Below are 21,955 nucleotides of genomic sequence, written 5' to 3' on the forward strand. Positions count from 1 at the left end.
CTTCTCTAACACCAAACCCCCTCATTTGATCATGTGATGTAGTAAGAACCACATCACCATCCACTTTTGCAGGTAGAAGAAGAAGAGGTGGCAGAGAAGGTAGAATAAATGGATGGAGATGATGACAATGAAGAAGATCCTATTGTATTTCCCATTCAAGAAACTGATATCAATGTTCATATGAAGAACATCCCTCCATTTTTCCTTCTCAAATTCCATGGTATGAGGTCAAAGGATCCAAAAACCTTTCTCTTTGCATTTGAAATTTTTTGTAGATCTTATGGTTACTTATTAAACACTCAAAAATTGAGATTGTTTTCGGCAATATTGAAGGATAGAGATCTTAAAAGGTTCATGAGTTTAGGGACTAATTCACAAAGATCATGGAATTATATGCAAAATATATTTCTAGAAAAATATAAATACCATTATCTTAAGGAAGAAATATTTAGAATAACTCAAACAAAATATGAGAGCCCTGAAGATCTAATAGAGACATTCATGTATAATGTTAAGAGGGAAAAATTAAATCATTTAGTATCTCACACACTAAAAAACCTCTTACTAAGGACAATTAGGGATGAGTGGATTGATCTCCTTGATCTCATGAGTAGAGGTGATGTATCCCAATTATCAATTGAAGAAATTTGTGAAACATGCAAGCGCATATCAAGAGGAAGGGCAAGAGTAAGTAAATCAACATCAAAATTGGTAAGTCAAGCTGAAATTGGAAATTTGTATAATAACTTTAAAATAAAAATTCTTAGAAATCTAAGAGAACAAGTAGAAATGTTAAGAAAGTAAGATGAGAAAAAATAAGACGTTGATATTTGTGTTGTCCATGCAAAATCACATGTTATTAAATATTTCCCATCATTACCCAGGTTGAAGGAAGTTTACCAAGAGGACAATGGAGCAAGTCAATCACCAGAGCAGTTATGTGATGTAGTTCAAAGAAGACCATGAAAACTTAGTCAACCCAATATGATGTGAGAACCTAATTCACAATTTCAAGGTTATGCACAACCATCTCAAAGTAATTGGAACATACTCTTTCCTTAGAAACCTTGGCCATCTCAACCCCATAACCAATCTTGGCAATAATGTTGGCAAGAACCTTATGGGAGCAATCCAAAGTATCCTCAATATTTTCCTCAATATCCTCCATACCCAACTCCATTCTATCCCTACCATCCACCTCCACCACAACCAAAACCTCAACCACATCCCTCTCAAATATCCACTCCCGCTAAACTACTGTACAATCCTTTTTGAACCTAAACAATCTAGTAACTTAGTCCAATTACAATGCCAAGGTATAAACACTTCCAAAAAACTCATCTTGATCTAAATGGTATTCATTTTAGCTTAGGAAGAGTATTGAAAAAGATGGATTTTCCTAATGTCATTGAAGAACAACATATAGAAGAAGAAGATCTAGAAGAATCATGTATCACATTTTATGGAGAGCAACCATTGGAGTTTGATATTGAAGAGTTTTTGTTATGCTTACCATCAGATCCTTTATGTGTGCAAGGGACTAATCGAAACAAAATAGAAGATTTGAATGGCATGGAAAAATAAGACATGAAGAATGATCTAGATGAGAAAGTGAACCAAGGGAATCAAAACTATATTGAGGTTTGGTTCAAAAAATTAACAAGATGGAGCATCACTCTCTTCTTCAACAATGCTCGATATCATCATAGTCAAATCATTTGGTCTCTAATATTCAGGTACATTCCAAAGCATATATTTTTATCCTACACATGAGTTTATTTTTCATCTTGATGTGCACATGGCTCCTTTGGAAGTATTCCAATACCTAAAAGGAATTTTGTTTTTTCAAGTAGAGTAGGATATAAAAAAGAAATGAAAAAATGAAAAAGTAAGAGGAAAAAATGAAATATTAGGTGAAAACCTCTTTTGAGGCACCTGTGTTTAGTTCACTAATTGAAAACATCCATGAGGCAGTTAATGGATTGGAAAAAGAGAAAAAAAGAAAAAGAAAAGATCCTAGGTGAAAACCTCCTTTGAGGCCCCTAAGCAGAGCTACTAGTTGAAAACCTCATTGAGGTAGCTATTAGGCCTAAATAAAAAATGAAAAAATTATAAAAAATTCATGTATCTCTCTCTGATGAATGCAGGTGCTCTCCAACATTTGCATGCAACAAGAACAAGTTAGCACCAAAAAGAAAAAAAATTGCTAAAAAACCTAGTCAAGGAAAGTCAAAATTAGGCTTTCTCCTCCTTTTCTCAGATGCTCCAACATGACCAAGGCGATGTCAATCCATCACCCTCATCCATTTCCAACATATACCCATTATTTCCTAGCCTTTCCCATTCATTTTTTTCGTTATCTTGAAATGCTACAGAAGGGTTTTGTTTTGCTATAAGAGGCCAAAATACATAGAGCATAATTTTTTTTTACCATATCTTGAAAATTGTGCATCCATTGGCTGGTTTCATGGGGAGATGTTTATGTATGATGGTAACATGCTCAAGAAATTTCGGAAAATTCCAGTGCACATGTTTCGAGAAAGCGTCCTCGATAACCTACAACCATTTTTATTTTTTCTCGAGATTCATGCATCCATTGGCCAAGATATTTTATGGGAAGGTGCATAAGTATCATGGAAACATGCTCAAAATATTTCAAGTCAATCCAGTCTAATGTTTGAGAGATATGGATAAAATAATTATGCTACAGGAGACTATTTGAAAATGCTACAGGAGCAACCAAAATTGCTACATGAGGGACTAGAATTGCTACATGAGTGTGATTAGCATAGAGAGAGGGGTTAGATCCTATTTCTCCCTTGGGGTAATGAAGAAATAATTATACCAAACCTTCATCATGCATCCTCCACACCATTTAGTCGCTTCTGCATCCAAAAAATCATCTCTTCCCATGAAAAATCCCCATTTTCACCCCTTCTTTCATTAATTTTGCCACAACCAAGGTTTTAGATCCTTGTCCATATATTGATCATGAATTATCAAGGTTTTTGGAAGCATTATGTAAAGGATATTGTTGTTATAGTATGGTTTTTGTGAATACTACAGGAACATTCCTGAAGTAGCCTGCAATTACCTTACAAGACCATATTGAGAGCACCATAATGAAGAACCAATCATCATGAAGACCTTGGAGAGTCATTTCCTCAAATTTTGGGCAACTACAAGACCTTTGCAGGTTTCTACAAGATCATTGTTCATCTCCAACAAAAAAACTTGATCCACAATAAAAGAAAAACCCGTGTTGGCAATCTTATATCAGTCAAGTACATGTCAAAAAAAACTTCGAGAATAGAGCCAACGCACATAGCAACAACCATGGGAAGATAACACTGCAATGAGGCAACAAATCAACCATTATTCCTAAAGCAACATACACAGGAAATTATCTCTCAGAATATGCTCAATAATAACCTCACTCATGTCCAGATCTACCATGCAACCATCAAAGGATCAACACATCAATAGGAAACCTTTGACAACAGGCATAAACGATGAATTAGGCTGCCATGCAACACTTGCAACACAATATTTGGCTCTAGCATTACCTGCAAAAACACACCCACGATAAGGCTCAGGTATGAAATCCTCTAAAACTTTCCTATGAACTTATTTTAGCTTGAAAAAGCGTTGCAACTGTATGAAGGAAAATAATTTTTTTTATAGCCAAAACGAGTAGCAAGGCAACCTCAGCCTTATCTAGCAGATAATTTCACCTTTCCACCAACAAACCCACATGTGTAGGAGAGGAACAAGATAAAATTAAATAGGACTTGAAATAGTGGGTTGTGATGGAGGACAAGGAGTGCTAAGGGGTAATTGAGGGCCAACTCAATTAACTCAAAGCACTTTGAGTTTATTTTGCATGCAAAGAAAAAAAGAGAGAAAATTTTGGAAAAAATGATAAAATAATGAAAAAATCAATAGAAAAATAAAAATAAAAGAATAAAAGGGTGGACCTGTTAGCTCTGCTACAGTTTGCAGCATCTGATGGGAAAAAAGTAGGTTTGACAATGCTGGTCGCACATTCAAGAGGTTTTGCAGCAATGGGTTACTTCTTCCCTTTCATCCCCCTTATTCTCCTTCATTACCCCTTAATCCCTTCACAATCCCATTTACCCCTTTTCCCTTTAATCCCCGGGAATTTTTATGTTTAACATTAAAACCCCGGTAGCCCTTTATAAATTTTATTAACTTATGTTTTTGTTAAAACACCATGCATATAATATAATTTATAACCCTCAGTTTTGATAAGAGCCCGGGCCCGCAGTTTTACTCGTCACATCACCCATCGTGTCAACAATAAACCCATGCAGTTGTTCTGTGCCGTCTGATCGTCCCGCTTCATCATTCGACGGTAGTCGCTCGTCCCTCTCCTGTTACCTGTGCGCTTGTTAGCTCCCGGGAAAAGTTGTTTCCCACCCATCACATCAGACAAGTGGTGCATTTTCATTGCATCACCCTTCCTCTGTACGTAAACCGATGTAGCACAAAGGTGGTGTAGGAAAGCCACTTCCTGCCATCGTACCATTTCCCCCGCCCATTAACCGTCGCCTTCTTTTGCCACCCGATCATCGTTGGATCTGCCCGACCGTGATCCGACGACCCTCATTCACCCTGATCATCCGCCTCCCAATAGTTCGTTCTAGCATGATCTCCGCCCTCCATTTCTCTAATCTAGTGGCTCATATTCAAATTGTGCTTTTGTGCCTTCCCATTTCCCTTCGTCAGCGTATCTTGATCGTCCATGTAATCCATCCGATGGCCAGTGGTTCATCTCGGCCCCTGTGCGATTTCAAAGTATTTTTAGTGTATTCTTCATTGTTTTTTGGGCCTGTTCTGCACGCGCAAAAGAGAAAGCAAGCCATCAACTCCCTGTACTCTATGCATTAAATTCTCAGCTACCTGCATTCAACACTGCACGACCAAGGACGATCCTTGAGTAGTTCAACACCTTCAGCAGTTATGGATATTTATTCATGAAACATTCCACCTGTCTGAGAAGTACACCAGAGTACAGAAAGAGCCATTTTGTTCATTAAAATGTTCAGATTGTAGCAGAAAAGCCATATCTAACTGTAAATGTGGTTGGTGATCCATTAAGACACCTCCACGCATAGCTCAGTAGAGATATTTTGTAAACAAATTCTATATATACCCAGAAAAATGATGTAATCGGACTGATGAGTGTTAGATGAGTGTTAGTGTGTTGTAAGCTTCAACTTCTGGAGACTGTAAATACTGTGAGACCTGCAGCATCTGGTCTTCATTTCCAACTAATACAAGCTTCTTTTGCTGTCATTTGCTCACTTTTCACTTCTTCTATGTTCCAGGTTGTGCCTGTTTTGCATTAATTCATGTGTTGTGAATGTTTAGCATCAGAGGGGCTATCATCCCACCTTTGTGTTAGAATTTAGCATGTATCATTGAATTTTCTTACAGGTTTCTGTTGTTTTAATACCAGAGAGCTATCATCCTGTCTGTGTATTAGATAATAGATTTACAGACCTCTTAGCTGGTTGTAGTTGGCCATCATTGGGTCCTGTGTATCTGCTGGTGTAGAAAGTCTTCTCCATTATCACCTTTTATTTTAAACTGTGAGTAATTGGTGGTTAAAAGCCTTGTAGTTTGGGGGTGTTCACCCATGTCTGGGGTTAATCATAGTAGGAGTGGTTATCTGGCTTGAATGTGCAGCATTTCTTTCATTCATCCATCATTTTATCCAACATTTTGTTGAGTTTGTAATGTTCCCGAGCATCACTGATATACAACCTAGGTGAGTTTCTTGGGGTGATAACATTAATTGGCGCCGTTGCCGGGGAGAGGAGAATCGAAGCTCAGCTTCCCTGGGAAAATGACACAGTTCCAGATTTTGATGATAGACAAGGTCTGGGCACATAATTTGGTTGTAATCATCTATCTGGCAACTCCACTGGGGGAAGACCAACCTTTGGCGACTCCACATTGAAGTTCTGGCTCAGTTTGTGAGACATACACGAAGAAATCCTCAGAAATCTCCAGCTGAACCATTGCCTGACCCTCAGAGGACTATCAAATCGAACAAAGCATCACAGAAAGGGGTGTCAGGATTAGGTAAGCCTAAAAAACCTCATGCATCTCTGAAAGATAAATTTATAGCTGAAGGTATACAGTCTGAAGATTTAGAATCCAATACTGTTAATAAGGAAACTCCTTCAGAGATTAATTCAGCCCTTTGTACAATCAGTTCCGCCTTGAATTTCAGTCCAAAGAAAGCTTCCCATTTAGTCCAAAACATCCCTTTATCTCTACCATCCATCACAGTACTCCCTACCATTCAATCTGCTAGTATTCTTCCAAATATTCCAGTCATGGTAGGACAGAAAGCACCTATGAGGATAGAGAGAATTGTTGCTGCCAGATATGGACCTTTGGTCTTGCCCGTTCCTTTAAATCCTATGACTGTAGGAGAGTGTCAAAAATATATGCCTAAATTCACGGGCACAGAGGGAGTAACAGCAGAAGAACACCTTGAAGCTTTTTACAGTTATGCTGATAATTTAGATATAAGTGAAAATGATGTGTGGATGAGAGTTTTTGTCCAGAGCCTCGATGGTGAGGCCAGAAAGTGGTTCAGAGAATTAGCCCCTAGATCTATTGCTGATATTGAAGCATTAGATGATGCATTTTTGAAACGGTGTGGAGATAAAAAGGACTTGATGTATTATCATATTGAGTTTGGTAATCTGAAGAGGGAAAATGGGGAATCAATACCTGATTTTAATAAATGATTCAATCGTTTTTATAGTAGGATACCAGCTGAGGTAAAACCTAACCCCACTTCTGCCAAACTCACTTATGCCAATGCTTTTGACTCTAATTTCTGCATGTTATTGAGAGAAAGAAGATGTGCCACTCTAGCTGATATGCAGGATGCAGCGCTAGAGGTGGAATCTAATATTATGGCTGCAGAGAAGTTAAAAGTAAAGCTGACAGAAGAAGGCAAAGAGGTCAAGCTTCTACTTCCTCTGCGTCATCTTCAGACCCCAAATTTGATAAAATGACTAAAATGATAGAATCATTGGCTTCCAAGATATCTAAGCTGGAGGTTGAGCAGAATTCAGGAAAAACAAGGCAGCAAAACACATTTGCTCCAAGAAATCAGAATCCATTCAAAAGAGAAAATGAGCAGTTACAGATTATGCAGAGGGGTGAAGAAACAAAAGAAGATCAGAAAGTTAAAGCTCCTTTCCAAAATGTAGTCATGGAGGAGGAACAATTTGAAGAAGATGAGGATGAAATTCACTGCATGGAAGATAAAGGCAGTGCTGCATTTTTTACATTGGCTGCTTATGAAGAATCATTGCTGCAAGAGCAAAACAGTCAGGAGTGGGACAGAGGAGCTGTTCTACAAACTGAGCAGCAGCAGAGATATAATCTGAGGTCCAATGCAAAGAATGTCAAAGAGAATCCTGCACAAAAAGCTGTTGTCCAAACAGAACCACAAAATAGCAAGCAGAGAAGACCAGCAACTGATCCAGTCATCCTCAAAGCTCTAGTTCAAGAGGTAAAAAGTTCTGATAAGTCATCTTCTTCTTTCAGCTTTGAGTTAGAAGTTCAAAAATTAAAAATATCTGTGCCTCTGGTCGAGTTGGTGAAGAGTGAAATATTCAGAAGACCTATCCTTGAAGCTCTTGAGCTGGAAACCAAACAAACCTCCACTGACTCTGTCAATTTGCAAAATGACAAGCCTGCCATTGTGCTTAGTCCCATGATTGAGCCTGCTGATAACAATTCTCCTTCTTTCTATGTCTCACTGACCATTCATGACAAAGTCCTCCACAACTACTTGCTAGACACAGGGGCCAGCCACAATTTGATGCCTAAAGCTGTCATGGAAGAGTTAGTCCTTGATATCACCAGACCATATCATGATTTTTTCTCTTTTGATTCAAGGAAGGTGAAATGCCTCAGATTAATTAAAGACATGGCTATTACCCTAACTCAGCTGCCCATGAAGAGTATGATGATGGATATTGTGGTAGCAAATGTCCCTCCTAAGTTTGGCATGTTGTTGTCCAGAGGGTGGATTAAGAGACTAGGTGGGACATTACAGAATGATTTATCTTATGCTACTATCCCAGTGTTGTTGTCCAGAGGGTGGATTAAGAGACTAGGTGGGACATTACAGAATAATTTATGTTATGCTACTGTCCCAGTTTTTGGAGGAGAAAGCAGGAGATTGTACAGAGAAGCACAGTTGGCATATATCATCAGTGATGAGAAGAATCCTACAAATCATCCCATATATGCTGTGGACACTGAATTTTTAGCATGTATTCTCCAAATAGAAGAATCTCAAAAGGCCTTATTGCAGATCAGGAAACCAACAATTCAAGCCGAGGAAAAGCAAGGAAGTCAGGTTTGGGAGATGTTCTTTGACAGAGCATGTTCCAGGGAGACTGCAGGAGCAGGGGTGGTGCTAGTATCTCCACAACAAGAAAGCATTCAACTATCTTTTAAGCTAGTTTTTAAAGTCACAAACAACATAGCAGAATATGAGGCTTTGTTGTTGGGCCTTAATGCAGCAAAAGACAGAGGAATTAGAAGCATAAAGGTGTTTGGAGATGCTGATCTGATCATTCAACAAGTAAATAAAACTTTTCAAGCAAAGCACCCAAGGCTGAAGGCATACAGAGATGAGGTATGGAAAATCAGAGATTCTTTTGATTATTTCTGTATTTCATATATTCCTAGAGCCCAAAATCAGCTTGTTGATTCCCTTGTTGTTTCTACTAGTCTATTCATACCTCCCATGCCTCCCAGACTAGTTTATGAAGTCCAAATGAAGTATAGACCATCCTTGCCTAACAATGTCCACCATTGGAAAGTTTTTGAAGATGATGATGAGATAAATAGGTTCCTCCAAGTCATTGATGAGTTTTCTGAAATGCAAATTGACCATGAGAATGAAGCCTTGGAAGAAAACCCCAAGTCCCAGCTTAGAAATAAGATTGGCAAAAATAGCATAGTCCAACTCCCTAGCAATCATATTCCCAAGGGTTTAATTCCTTTAGAAAGACTGTTTGACCAGAATGATGTGCCTTACAAAGCTGCCCAAAAGGAAGACCAGTCTGCAGTCTGTAAGCATGATATAGGAAGTCCTGGTCAACCTAGATATGTAAATTTGTCCTCTCATTTGTCAGCTAATCAAAGTTCTGAATACTGCAATTTAATGAAGAAATTTGCTAATGTGTTTGCCTGGGAGTATAGTGATCTGAAAACGTATGATAAAAGCATAATTCAACACAAAATCCCTCTGGAGAAAGACACCATTCCTTTCAAACAGAAGCTGAGACCGATAAATCCTATGCTTCTTCCACTGATTGGAAAATAAATTAAGAAGTTGCTAGCTACCAAGATCATAGTGCCTCTTAGATATTCCAAATGGGTAGCCAATTTGGTAGTTGTGAGAAAGAAGAGTGGAGAAATCAGACTGTGTGTTGATTTCAGAAACTTGAACAAATGCTCGAAGAAAGATAATTATCCTTTGCCAAATATGGAGCATTTTTTGTGTTATCTCAAAATCAGACCCTGGAAGGCTGCAGACCAGGAAGACTTCAAGTAACTGTTTCAGACCAATCTTTTAGCTAAGGCTTAGCCTCCTTAGCCTGAGAGGGCTCTCTCAAAGGGTTTAAGATTTGTGATTGTGATTGAGATGGCTAACTCTTTTATGAAACAAATAGTAATGAGGCTGGTAAAATCTAAATTAACAAGCATCCATTGGGCTCATGGAGTCATATGTCATTTAGCATTAACAGTGAATTGGCTTTGCAATGAAATCAAGGCATTCAGACTTCAATATACATAAAGTACAGCAGACACAAAAGGGACAGTATATGAGTACATGAAGGAAATTAGAACACAGCATGTGATTTCTAAGTAATCAAGTACTCATCAAACTGTAAACAACATGAAAGACAACAAGAGGAATTCATACATTGAAGTCACTATGATTCTTGAGCAGCAAAAAACCATTACTGTATTACCAAAAGGACAGAGTCTTTACATAAGCTTCACAACAGGATTTTTTACATAAACTTCCAACCCCTATTACATTTCCTTTTCTCCTATTTATAGAGTTCTTCTCCCTGGCTAAGATTCCTCCTCAAATCTGAGGGGAATTCGAAATCTATTTCTAATGACACCTGTTCAACTTATAACTGCCTATTAAATGTAACTAACTGCAATTGGACTTTCTAGAGATCTAATTCAAGTAGGACTCTAATTCCATATTATGCTTTGATTTACAATCATTCTCGTTCCTTGACATCTGGTCCCTTTCTAATTTGGCTGTGATGGATGTTCAAGGCTCCATGTTTGTCTTCAATGTCACATGTTTTCCAATGCCCTGAAACATAGGAAACTACCCCTGTGTACCGGTCTTTAGTTTGCCTCAAAATGTTCGGATCCAACGAAGTATATCCTTTATCTTTTAATTATCCAAAATAGATTAGATTGCCATGTCCTTGATGTGCTGTCCACCATTTTCATGTGTAAAGGCAAAAGTTCTTGCAAACTGTTTGACATATCCTGAACTGTGGTAAATGTGCTCACTTTTTGACAAAAAATCTAAAGTTGGATTCGAATACATATTTTTTCCATCTGTCTTGACCTGGTTGAATCTTGATAGCTTCAGATGATGCCTTGTATACCTTGTAGATATTCCCCTTTCAAAATTCCCGCTCATATTCAAAACCGGTTGATTGAGATTAGATTGTGTAGCTTCAGCAGTTTCGTAGCGCGCTACGAAACTGCTGAGTTAGCTTCAACCAAACTCTGACTGTCTTGAGCTTTCTTTTCTCAACAGCCACTCATTGAACGGATTAAAGGCCAAAGAGTTAACCTCACTCTGATGAGCTACAACTGATTGTTGAGGCTTGTTAGGTGCAGGTGTACGCATGTCCCATATGAGCAAATGGCAATCATTTCCAACAGAGCCAAAATGGTATTCGTGCTTAAAATGCCATGAAACATTCTCAACTGCTCCCTCATGAACCTTAAATATTTGATTGGCCTCAAGCACTTTCTTTCCAAATGCAGCGTTTATATCCCACAAGCATATTTGTGCATCGTTTGAACCACTTAGTAGGTGACCTTCTTTGAGAGGACTCCATGTCAAACCATATCCTTCATTAGAATGACCTTTCAATATCAATTCAGGATTGCAAACCCTTTCTTGAGGAGCCTTTGATGGATGCTTGCTGTAATCAAACACATAAACATCTGAGCTCACTGTCTTCGTTGCAATGACAAATGAATTCTGTGGCATGTAGCGAGCCTTGTTAACTTCTCCTTCATGATTAATCTTCTGGATTATTTGTACTTTGGCTTCGGTGGATTCAAAACCTCCAATGATGTTATCTTCAGAGTTTTGCAGGGGAATCTGGACCTCTGCTATCATCAAATAATTGGGCTCGTCCTCTGAAGTATGGGTACCCACTATCATTTTCTGCTGAATTGTCTTTTTCATCATCAATTAACGCTGACCAGTTATTTGACTGTTTCAGTGCTGCGGCATTACCTATAACCCAAAGTCCTCTGCGAGCTCTTGACATGGTTTTGGCTCGTCTACTTTAAACTTTGTATAAATAGACTTGTTGATCCTCGCACTGCTTGACAAGTTTTTCATCACTGGAGTTATGTTTGTTAATGCATATGACAACCTGAAATTTTGTATGGCTTGATGCACAAAATGTTCTCCTTGTATCCATTCAGGATTACTGGTTGATTCTTGTTCCTGAGTTGCTATTTGCTGATTGTCATGAAAACGAAGAAACCTGTGTAGAAGTTGGTCTTGGCTTAAATGGACATTTTCATCAAGTATTTCATCACGAGAACCAAAGACACAACGATCTGGTGCAAGTGATTTCACTATCTTTTCCAAGTGGCATGTTTGAAGTATTTCTGGAGCTTCATAGGAAACATTCAAACTTGATTCATCAGCATTCACCCTGTCTCTTATATGCGCCACACAAGAAGCTTCACCAGGTTGGCATAACTTGAGCTCAAACTCTGTTTCTTCGTGGGATAACCATGTGGATTGCTTCCAGTGTCTTTGTTGAGCCGCCCCCATTCATAACCTATTGGAGTAAGCTTATATGCAGTTAAGGAGCAGGAGCCGGGAGTGAAACTGCATGTAAGAATGATACATTTCTCTCCATCCCACTGCTTATTATTCTCCAAGATTCGAGCATGGCATGTTAAGTCTTGAGGTGATAATTGAGGAAGCTCATTGGGTTGTGTATGCATCCATCCCAAAGGTTCTAAATCATTCAAAAATTCATGCTCCGGCAAAGCCAAAGGCAAATGAACTTGCTGATGCGTTCCCCATTGTGGAGGCATAGCTATACAACGAATTTTCTTCACCTGTGGATTGTCGGGAGGGCTTATACCATAAATGTACCCCGAAATCTGAGTCCTAAGGTCAGCTATGCAAATGAATTTTTTCAATATGTTCTTTGGCATAATGTATGTATAGCCAGTTTCCTTGATATCATCAGAGTTAACATATATATGATTGACTCGGAGATAGAGATTTGTGGCAGATATGCCCCTTACACGCCAATCCGTTTTAGAACCAAAAGCAGCCCGCTCAAATGGACTAGTTGTGGTGACAATCAACTTATCACCGTGCACATTTGTAGTCCTCGTGGTAACTGCAGTGAGCTGGCTTGCTTCCTTTGCCTGCTTTTCAATTTCAGTAATCTGTTTCCTTTCTCTGCGAGGATTTTGCCCATCTCCAACTATCGCCTGCCCAATCCACCACAGATGCAGGTGAAAATGACCTTGAACTCGCCAGTATGCTCCTCTGGAACCTGTGCAATCTCTAGAAGCTAAACTCGGCCTTCATAAGAGATAAGCGTACCACCTTTTACATCCTGTGAGACTAGTTCATCAAGCTTCTCACTGTTCAAAAGAGTAGGGAAAACATCTCCGTGACCAGGTGGCAAATTCATAATGGCATTCTCAATAAGATAAACCAGGTGGCACAGTTGATTCTCTTGAGACGTTGTATTCTGTTTTCCAGGCTTCATCAAAAGAACGGTTCTCCCATTTGTATAACTGAATCTTTTAATTGATGCCAGTGAGCAACTTTCCATTAAATACATGCAGATTGTAAACAGAACCCTTTGTCTCCTTCTCAACAACAACTGCAAACATGTGCCAGTACCAAGACACCTAACGACCTAAAACACAACGGATTCTGATAAGTATGACAGCTGGGTGAGATTTGCTATGGATCAGCACAAAATCACCTAGACCGGGTTTCTGCGCTACGAAATCACCTGAAACATGTTGCGCTGCGAAAACACCTAAAACTGACTTATGCACTACGAAATCACCTAAAGAGCTTTGTAGCACATAGTAACCTTTGAACAAAGCTAACACATGGAAATTGTGTGAATTATGAGACCAGTGGTGAATGAGAATGCATAGTGGACTCCTAAGACTCAGACTCTAAGGCAAACAAAAATCAAACTTAGACTAGCACTGACCTTTACCATCAAACTAATGTGATAAATTTTGGCATTAGAATTCTTAAGTGATAACATGTTGCAGAATGTCTCAGGAGCCAAAGTAATGTCTTTCATAGATGGATTTTCTGGCTTTAATCAGATTGTTGTACATCCAGATGATCAAGAGAAGACTGCATTTACCACTCCTTGGGGCACTTTTATGTATGCCAAAATACCTTTTGGGTTGATGAATGCTGGAGCCACCTTTCAGAGAGCTATGGATATAGCATTTGTGGGAGAGAAGGATAAATTTTTCCTTATCTACCTTGATGATATAACAGTTTACTCCAGCAGCCATCATGATAATTTGCAACATTTGAAAAAAGTGTTTTTGAAGTGCAGGAGGTTTGGGATTTCACCCAATCCTAAAAAATCACAATTTGCTTTAGAAGAAGGCAAGCTGTTAGGAAATATTGTGACTACTGCAGGTGTTCAAATTGACCTAGAAAGAGTGAAAGCAATGCAGACATTGTCTGTACCAAGATCAAAGAAGGATATCCAGTCCTTTCTGGGAAAAATAAATTTTGTAAGGAGATTTATTCCAAATTTTGTAGAATTGGTTAAGCACGTGACCTCCATGTTGAAGAAAGGATCAGAGGTAAAATGGACTGATGCAGCAAGAAAATCTTTTGAGTCCATTAAAAAGGCTATTATGGAGGCTCCCACATTAATTATTCTAGATTACAACAAGGAGTTCCATATATTCTCTTTTGCCTCTGAAGACACCATTGCAGCAGTTTTATTGCAGGCAAATGAAGAAGGTTCAGAACATCCAGTAGCATTTTTCAGCAAGAACTTGAGGGATGTTGAACTGAGGTATGATATCATTGAGAAGAAGGAATATGCTCTTATCAAATCTTTGAAGGCTTTCAGAGTTTATATCTTGCATTCTAAGATAATTGCATATGTATCCTCTGCTGCAATAAAATATGTCTTGACACAACCTGATGCTGACGGAAGAAAGGCGAAGTGGATTGTAAAGATGATTGAATTCAATATAGAACTGAAGCCCACTAAGCTTGTCAAAGGACAGGGTCTTGCCGAGTTAATGGCTGAATAAAATTGTAGATCTTTAGGTATTGATTTCCTATGCACAATTGCAGAAAGTGGTCAAACAGATCAAGAAGAGGAAGCAACTGAACCACAGAGCATGCAGTCAGTGGCCAAGAATCTAGCTTCTTATAATTGGTATTCTTCCATAATTAATTTCTTGCTAAAGCTATAAATCCCTTCAGGATTCACTCAAAGTCAGGCTAGAACTTTAAAACTTAGAGCAGCTAAATATTGCATCAATGAAAATCTTCTCTATTGGAGGGATCCATTTGGAATGCTTTTAAGGTGTCTGGACAAAGAATAGTCAGTAGATATCATGCAGCAGTTTCATTCCAGCATGTGTGGAGGGCACCATTATTGGAAAATCACAACCCATAAAATTCTCGAAGTTGGGTATTATTGGCCCACTTTATTTTCTGATGTATTTTCTTTTGTTAAATCTTGTGACAAGTGCCAAAGATTTGAAGGAAAACAGCAGTTGAAGTCCCTTCCCCTAAAACCAGTTCAGGCAAAAGGACCTTTTCAGCAGTGGGGCTTGGATTTCATTGGAGAAATCAATCCACATTCCAGTGGCCAGCACAGGTGGATATTAGTAGCCACTGATTATTTCACTAAGTGGATTGAAGCAATCCCTACCAGGAAGGCTGATCATAATGTGGTCATGAAGTTTTTGACAGAGAATATCTTTACTAGATTTGGTTGTCCACATAAATTAGTTACAGATAATGTAGCAGCCTTCAGAGCAAGAGAACTGGTGGAAATGTGTGACTCAATGGGTATCAAACTTGTTCATTCCACCTCATATTACCCTCAAGGGAATGGTCTAGCAGAATCCTCTAATAAAAGTTTGATCAGGATAATTAAAAAGCTGTTAGAGGACAATAAAAAGAATTGGGATTCAAAGCTCAAGTATGCACTGTGGGCTGACAGAGTGACTATCAAAAAATCAACAGGGAATTCTCCTTTCAAGCTGGTATATGGCACTGAGGCTGTATTCCCAATTCAGTTAATTCTCCCTGTGGAAAAAATTCCTTCAAGAAGAGCAGAATGAGGAAGAAGACATGGCAAGAAGAATCACTAATTTAGTAGAAATACATCAGATTAGAGAACATCTAGTTGAAAAAGCTGCAGCACATCAGAGAAGCATCAAGGAAGCCTTTGACAAGAAGGCAAAAGCAAATAATTTTCAGGTTGGTGACTTGGTTTTGAAATGGGATGCATTAAAGGAAAAGAAAGGCAATCATGGGAAATTTTATGCTTTCTGGATAGGGCCTTTCGTCATTTCACAGATTCAAGGGAACAACACCTTCATACTGAAAAGTATGGGGGGTGAAGCAGTTTTTGATGGCCCAGTTAATGGGCATTTTCTAAAAATTTATATGATTTAAGGTTTTTTGGCCCTAAGAGTTGTAAATATTTGATTTTATCAGTTTTAGTGTAGGTTCAGTAGACTCCATGCCCAATGGAACACTAGCAAATTTTGCTAATTGGTTTTTATCAGGAAGGCATTGATCTGCAGGTTCTTGAGACCTCACAGGGAGGATCTCATCCCCAGAAGGAGCCAGTGTTAGCTCTGCTAAAGTTTGCAGCATCTGATGGGAAAAAAGCAGGTTTGACAGTGCTGGTCGCACATTCAAGAGGTTTTGCAGCAATGGGTTTCTTCTTCCCCTTCATCCCCCTTATTCTCCTTCATTACCCCTTAATCCCTTCACAACCCCATTTACCCCTTTTCCCTTTAATCCCCAAGCATTTTTATGTTTAACATTAAAACCCCAGTAGCCCTTTATAAATTGTATTAACTTATGTTTTTGTTAAAACACCATGCATATAATATAATTTATAACCCTCAGTTTTGATAGAGCTCGGGCCCGCAATTTTACTTGTCACATCACCCGTCATGTCAACAATAAACCCGTGCAGTTGTTCTGTGCCGTCCAATCGTCTCGCTTCATCATCCGATGGCAGTCGCTCGTCCCTCTCCCATTACCTGTGCGCCTGTTAACTCCCGAGAAAAGTTGTTTCCCACCTATCACATCAGATAGGTGGCGCATTTTCTTTGCATCACCCTTCCTCTGTACGTAAACCATTATAGCACAAAGGTGGTACGGGAAAACCACTTCCCGCAATCATACCATTTCCCCCGCCCGTTAACCATCACCTTCTTTTGCCACCCGATCGCCGTCAGATCTGTCCGACCGTGATCCGACGGCCCTCATTCACCCTGTTCATCCGCCTCCCGATAGTTCGTTCTAGCATGATCTCCGCCGTCCATTTCTCTAATCTAGTGGCTCATATTCAAATTGTGCCTTTGTGCCTTCCCATTGCCCTCCGTTAGCACATCTTGATCGTCCATGTAATCCATCTGATGACGAGTGGTTCATCTCGGCCCCTGTTTGATTTCAAAGTATTTTTAGTGTATTCTTCAGTGTTTTTTGGGCCTGTTCTGCGCGCGCAAAGGAGAAAGCAAGCCATCAACTCCCTGTACTCTGTGTGTTAAATTCTCAGCTACCTGCATTCAACACAGCACGGCCAAGGACGATCCTCGAGCAGTTCAACACCTTCAGCAGTTATGGATATTTATTCATGAAACATTCCACCTGTTCGAGAAGTACACCAAAGTATAGAAAGAGCCATTTTGTTCATTAAAATGTTCAGTTTGTAGCAGAAAATACATATCTAACTGTAAATGTGGTTGGTGATCCATTAAGACACCTCCACGCATAGCTTAGTAGAGATATTTTGTAAACAAATTCTATATATACCCAAAAAAGCGATGTAATCGGACTGATGAGTGTTAGATGACTGTTAGTGTGTTGTAAGCTTCAACTTTTGGAGACTGTAAATACTGTGAGACCTGCAACGTTTGGTCTTCATTTCCAACTAATACAAGCTTCTTTTGCTATCATTTGCTCACTTTTCACTTCTTCTATGTTCCAGGTTGTGCCTGTTTTGCATTAATTCATGTGCTGTGAATGTTTAGCATCAGAGGGGCTGTCATCCCACCTCTGTGTTAGAATTTAGCATGTATCATTGAATTTGCTTATAGGTTTCTGTTGTTTTAATACCAGAGAGTTGTCATCCTATCTGTGTATTAGATAATAGATTTACAGACCTCTTAACTGGTTGCAGCTGGCCATCACAGGGTCCTGTGTATCTGCTGGTGTAGTCAGTCTTCTCCATTATCACATTTTATTTAAACTGTGAGTAATTGGTGGTTAAAATCCTTGTAGTTTGGGGGTGTTCACCCATGTCTGGGGTTAATCATAGTAGGAGTGGTTATCTGGCTTGAATGTGCAGCATTTCTTTCATTCATCCATCATTTTATCCAACATTTTGTTGAGTTTGTAATGTTCCCGAGCATCACTGATATACAACCTAGGTGAGTTTCTTGGGGTGATAACAGGACCCACCACCGCTTGGCATGTAAGGAATAGCTACTATAGGATTCAGGTTGGTTACTACAAGAGGAACATAATTGCTACATGAAGAACATATTTGCTACATGAAGGACAAATTTGCTACAAGAGGGAACATAACTGCTATAGGAGATAGATAGATTGCTACAGGAAGTTAAGAGATGGATACAAGAGAAAAAAAATTCTACTAGGGTGTTGGATAATTATTAATTAATCGATACAAGGTACAAAGAAATACAAAATAGCTGCAAAGGATTTTCTACAGACATGGTAAATTCTCCAAGGGTGAAAGGTATCCAATTCACTAATTTGATCACATCATTCCTTTCCTTTGCTTCAGTTTATTGACCATCAATTCTGCATCTGCAAGAAGAAAGAGCTCTCTGTTAGTTGTTCTCAACTCCATAATTTAATGAAAAAAAGAAATTAGATTGCTTGTAAAGGGTGTTCATAAGAATTTGATGGATATTATGATGCATCATGGCCAAGAATTTGTATCAATGGTAAGACGCTTGGACTTAAATGAGAATGAAATTAGTAATGAGCTAATGGATTCCAAGAAATATTTATTTTCACAAGGAGAAGTGCCAGAGGAATACCAAGAAAAACAACAAAAAAACAAGGTGTTTCCCTCACAAATAGAAACCATTACATTTGAAGAATCACCTGAGAAAAAGAAGTTGCCTAAACCTGCATTAGAAGTTCCATGGGAAACTGAGATAGGGGAATAGATGAAAATAAAAGAGTATCAAGAAGAGAAGTAGGAGGAGAAACACAAGGACCGACAAATAGATAATTAAATAGGGTAGCATACATGAAGAACCACAGGGGGAGGATGAATATGTTGCTGAGAGGATGAGAAACAATTTCAGTAGGGGGTATGACAAGCCTCAAAATTAGACACAAATTAAGGCCCATATAACCTTTATTAAGCACATGAAGACTATATCAAACCTCTCCTTATACACTTGATACATTTCTTTTAGATTTAGTATGTTCTTAGGAAGGTTTAGATATAATTGCATATTATGTGCCTAATATTATTCATTTTTGTAGAATATTTTGAGAATATTGGGTAGATTATGAATATTTGGAGGAGGATATAATCTAGGGGAATTATCCCTACTATAAGAGGACAAATATTGGATAATAAATGAACAAAATATCATGAAATTATTGACAAATATTGGAGCTCCAATGATTGAGAAAATCTATGAATGTGTTCTGTGTCATTTAATGTAGATTCCTAGTGTTGGGAACCAGATCCACTATGTGAGGGATTTTGGAGTGGAAAGCTTCCTCCTTTAAATTAGAATTCTTCCCCATCAATTTGTATAAGTACCAATTCTATTTTTCCTCTAAAGGCATGTATTTCTTAGTCTTCTTGTGGAGAAAACTTGTTTTTTAGTAACTCCGCTTTCATTTCTTGTATGGATGTACATGGATTAATTCAAATAATGAAGTTTGGTGCCATTTTTAGCTTATAAATCTTGGTTTTATTCATAGGACTTTGCTTTTCCTTGGTCTTGTCCATCCTAGGAGGCTCATATCCCTCTTGTACAATTTCTTTATTTCCTTTGAACGTCTTCTTCACTTGCATCTCTTATTTCTTCATTTACTATGCATGCCTCTTTTGTTGTAGGTGACATTGGTTAAATCATTGAAGTGAGTTGTTTTGTAGGTTATTTATAGGCACAATCATGATTCAACCTTAGAAAAACTTTGAAAATTCATATTCATCATTGAGCTACTTGGATTTGTTTACTAGTTCACAAATCTAAAATTTCTGGAAATCCCTTGTAGCAAAATAGTAGTAATTTTATGCTATTTTCTAGAACGTGCTAATGAGATTCATTTGAGTTGACTTAACTTGAATTGAGTCATAAAAGAATTCAAGTTAATAAAAAAATTTACCCCATAGAATTTTAACTTGATTAGGTTAGGCATTTGGTAGGTTAACTAGCTCATTAGTTCTTGAATTTCCAGTTTTTAGCATAGTAATTTTCTGTTATTTTTTAGCATGTGTTAATAGGGGTAGTTTGGAGTGATTCCACTTGGAATGGAGTCCTAAGACATCCTAATTAATTAAATAAAAATCCAATCCCATTTTCATTTGATTTAATTGGGTATTCATCAAGTTATCTCCTCCTATAGCAAAACAGGGCCTCCTCTAGCACCTCCTCTAGCACTCTTGTAGCACATGTAAACTTGACCAAATTTAATAAAAAATCTTGGTTTGTTTTCCTTAGGCCTGAATAATTACCTATATGATTTTAACCATGATTGAGTAAGACCAAAATAACTCCTAAGCCCCGTCTCTTCTTCATTACAATTCACCTCTGCAGTTATGGTTAGTGGACAGATTCATGACTTGAAGAGCATAATGATGATTATTTCATGAAGTACCTTATGAACTTTGTTAACAAAATCTATCTTGAATGCAGTGATTGAAGAATTATTTCATGATTAGGTTTTGTTTCATAAATCTTAAGCTAGGGTTTCCATTTCCATCATTGATATTTCTATTGCAAAGACTAGGTTTTCTTTTGATGCAACAATTACATTTTACAAATAGAATATCATTTACATTCATGAAAGTAGGTTAACTTTTACATTTATGCAATGTAGAGTAACATTTCCATTACTGAAAATAGATAAGCATTTCCATTTCTGAAACTAGGGTTTTTCATGGCTAGAACAATAATTTGTTATAAATCGTAATGTGAATCTCCTCATGGAGGCCCTGAGAAATAATCTTGGGATATTTGGAGAATATGGGGGTTAAAATGTAAAGGACAAATTAGAAGGGGGATCGAGAGTTTAGGAAGAAATGAATAATCAACCTATGAAATAACCCATAAAAGATCAACCCAATTAGAGTGTTGTGAATCAATCACAAACCCTATTTAAAATGGAGGAAAAAGTCGAGATCAAGCCATACCATGATGAGATTGATGCATTGAAGCTGAATCATTGGTTGCAGAAGCTAGAAGTGTATTTCGACATCCATAAAATTGACGAAAAACATAAAATTTCATTTTTGTGATGTAAATTAGAGGGTCATGCCCTGACTTGGTGGGAGAGCCACACAGAGACCTTGAAGTTGGAGGGATGCCCTCTAGTGACTAAATGGGAGGAATTCAAAACGCTCATTAAGTCACAGTTTTACCCTATTGGGTACTTAGAGGATCAGTGGATCCAGTGGCACTACTTTAAGAAAAAGTCGGGGCAAAGTGTGTAGGAGTACATAGGGTTGAGAAAAATGGCCATAATGCTAAAAATATCTCCAAAGAACCAAGATATATTCCTCAAGTATTTGGGGTGGTCTACATCGCCATCTGCAAGAGTAAGTGATACTTTTCAAGCCCAAATTGGTGGAAGAGGTTTATGTACAGGCACAATACCTAAAGAACATAGGCCTGAAGAGAGTGCAATCAAGTGGATCAAAGCATAAGGAGCATGAAAATGCTTCTAAGGAGAGGAAGAAGAAGAAAAAAGGGGGAAAATATAAAAATACGACAACCATAGCACACTAGTGTGAAGATACTAGGAACCACTACAACTTTGATGACCATGTAGAGGAGAAGTGTTGGAAGTTGCATCTAGAGCTCAACCTAAGGAGAAACAAGAAAAATAATAATAAGAAGAACCTCATCTCCATTGATTCAAGAAACTAAGTTCAAAGCATCTTGGACATGGATGAGAATATCATTTGTACAGTAGTGGAAAAGGAGGTGAATCTGAGTAGCATTGAGCAACAGGAAGAGAAAGAAATGACCAACTCTTCCATATAAAGATACAAGTGAAGAATACAAAGACTGATGCTTTTTTTGACTCAGTATCATAGGTGAATCTCATTGCACTAGAGTTGGTCAAGAAGTTGGGGCTAGAATTTCGTGATCATTCAAA

At 38.2% G+C, this 21,955-nt stretch overlaps 2 pseudogenes; both read right to left on the minus strand.

Moving 5' to 3' along the window:
• Window positions 1–10,825: 10,825 nt before the first annotated feature.
• Window positions 10,826–11,530, minus strand: LOC149206681 (histone-binding protein MSI1 pseudogene; annotated as a pseudogene).
• Window positions 11,531–12,018: 488 nt separating this feature from the next.
• On the minus strand, window positions 12,019–13,160 carry LOC149206682 (pre-mRNA-processing-splicing factor 8A pseudogene; annotated as a pseudogene).
• Window positions 13,161–21,955: the final 8,795 nt, after the last annotated feature.

This window comes from Pinus tabuliformis, chromosome 1_2 (assembly GCF_031772625.1).
Source record: "Pinus tabuliformis cultivar Carrire ecotype Pingquan chromosome 1_2, CPIR1, whole genome shotgun sequence".
NCBI lineage: Eukaryota > Viridiplantae > Streptophyta > Pinopsida > Pinales > Pinaceae > Pinus > Pinus tabuliformis.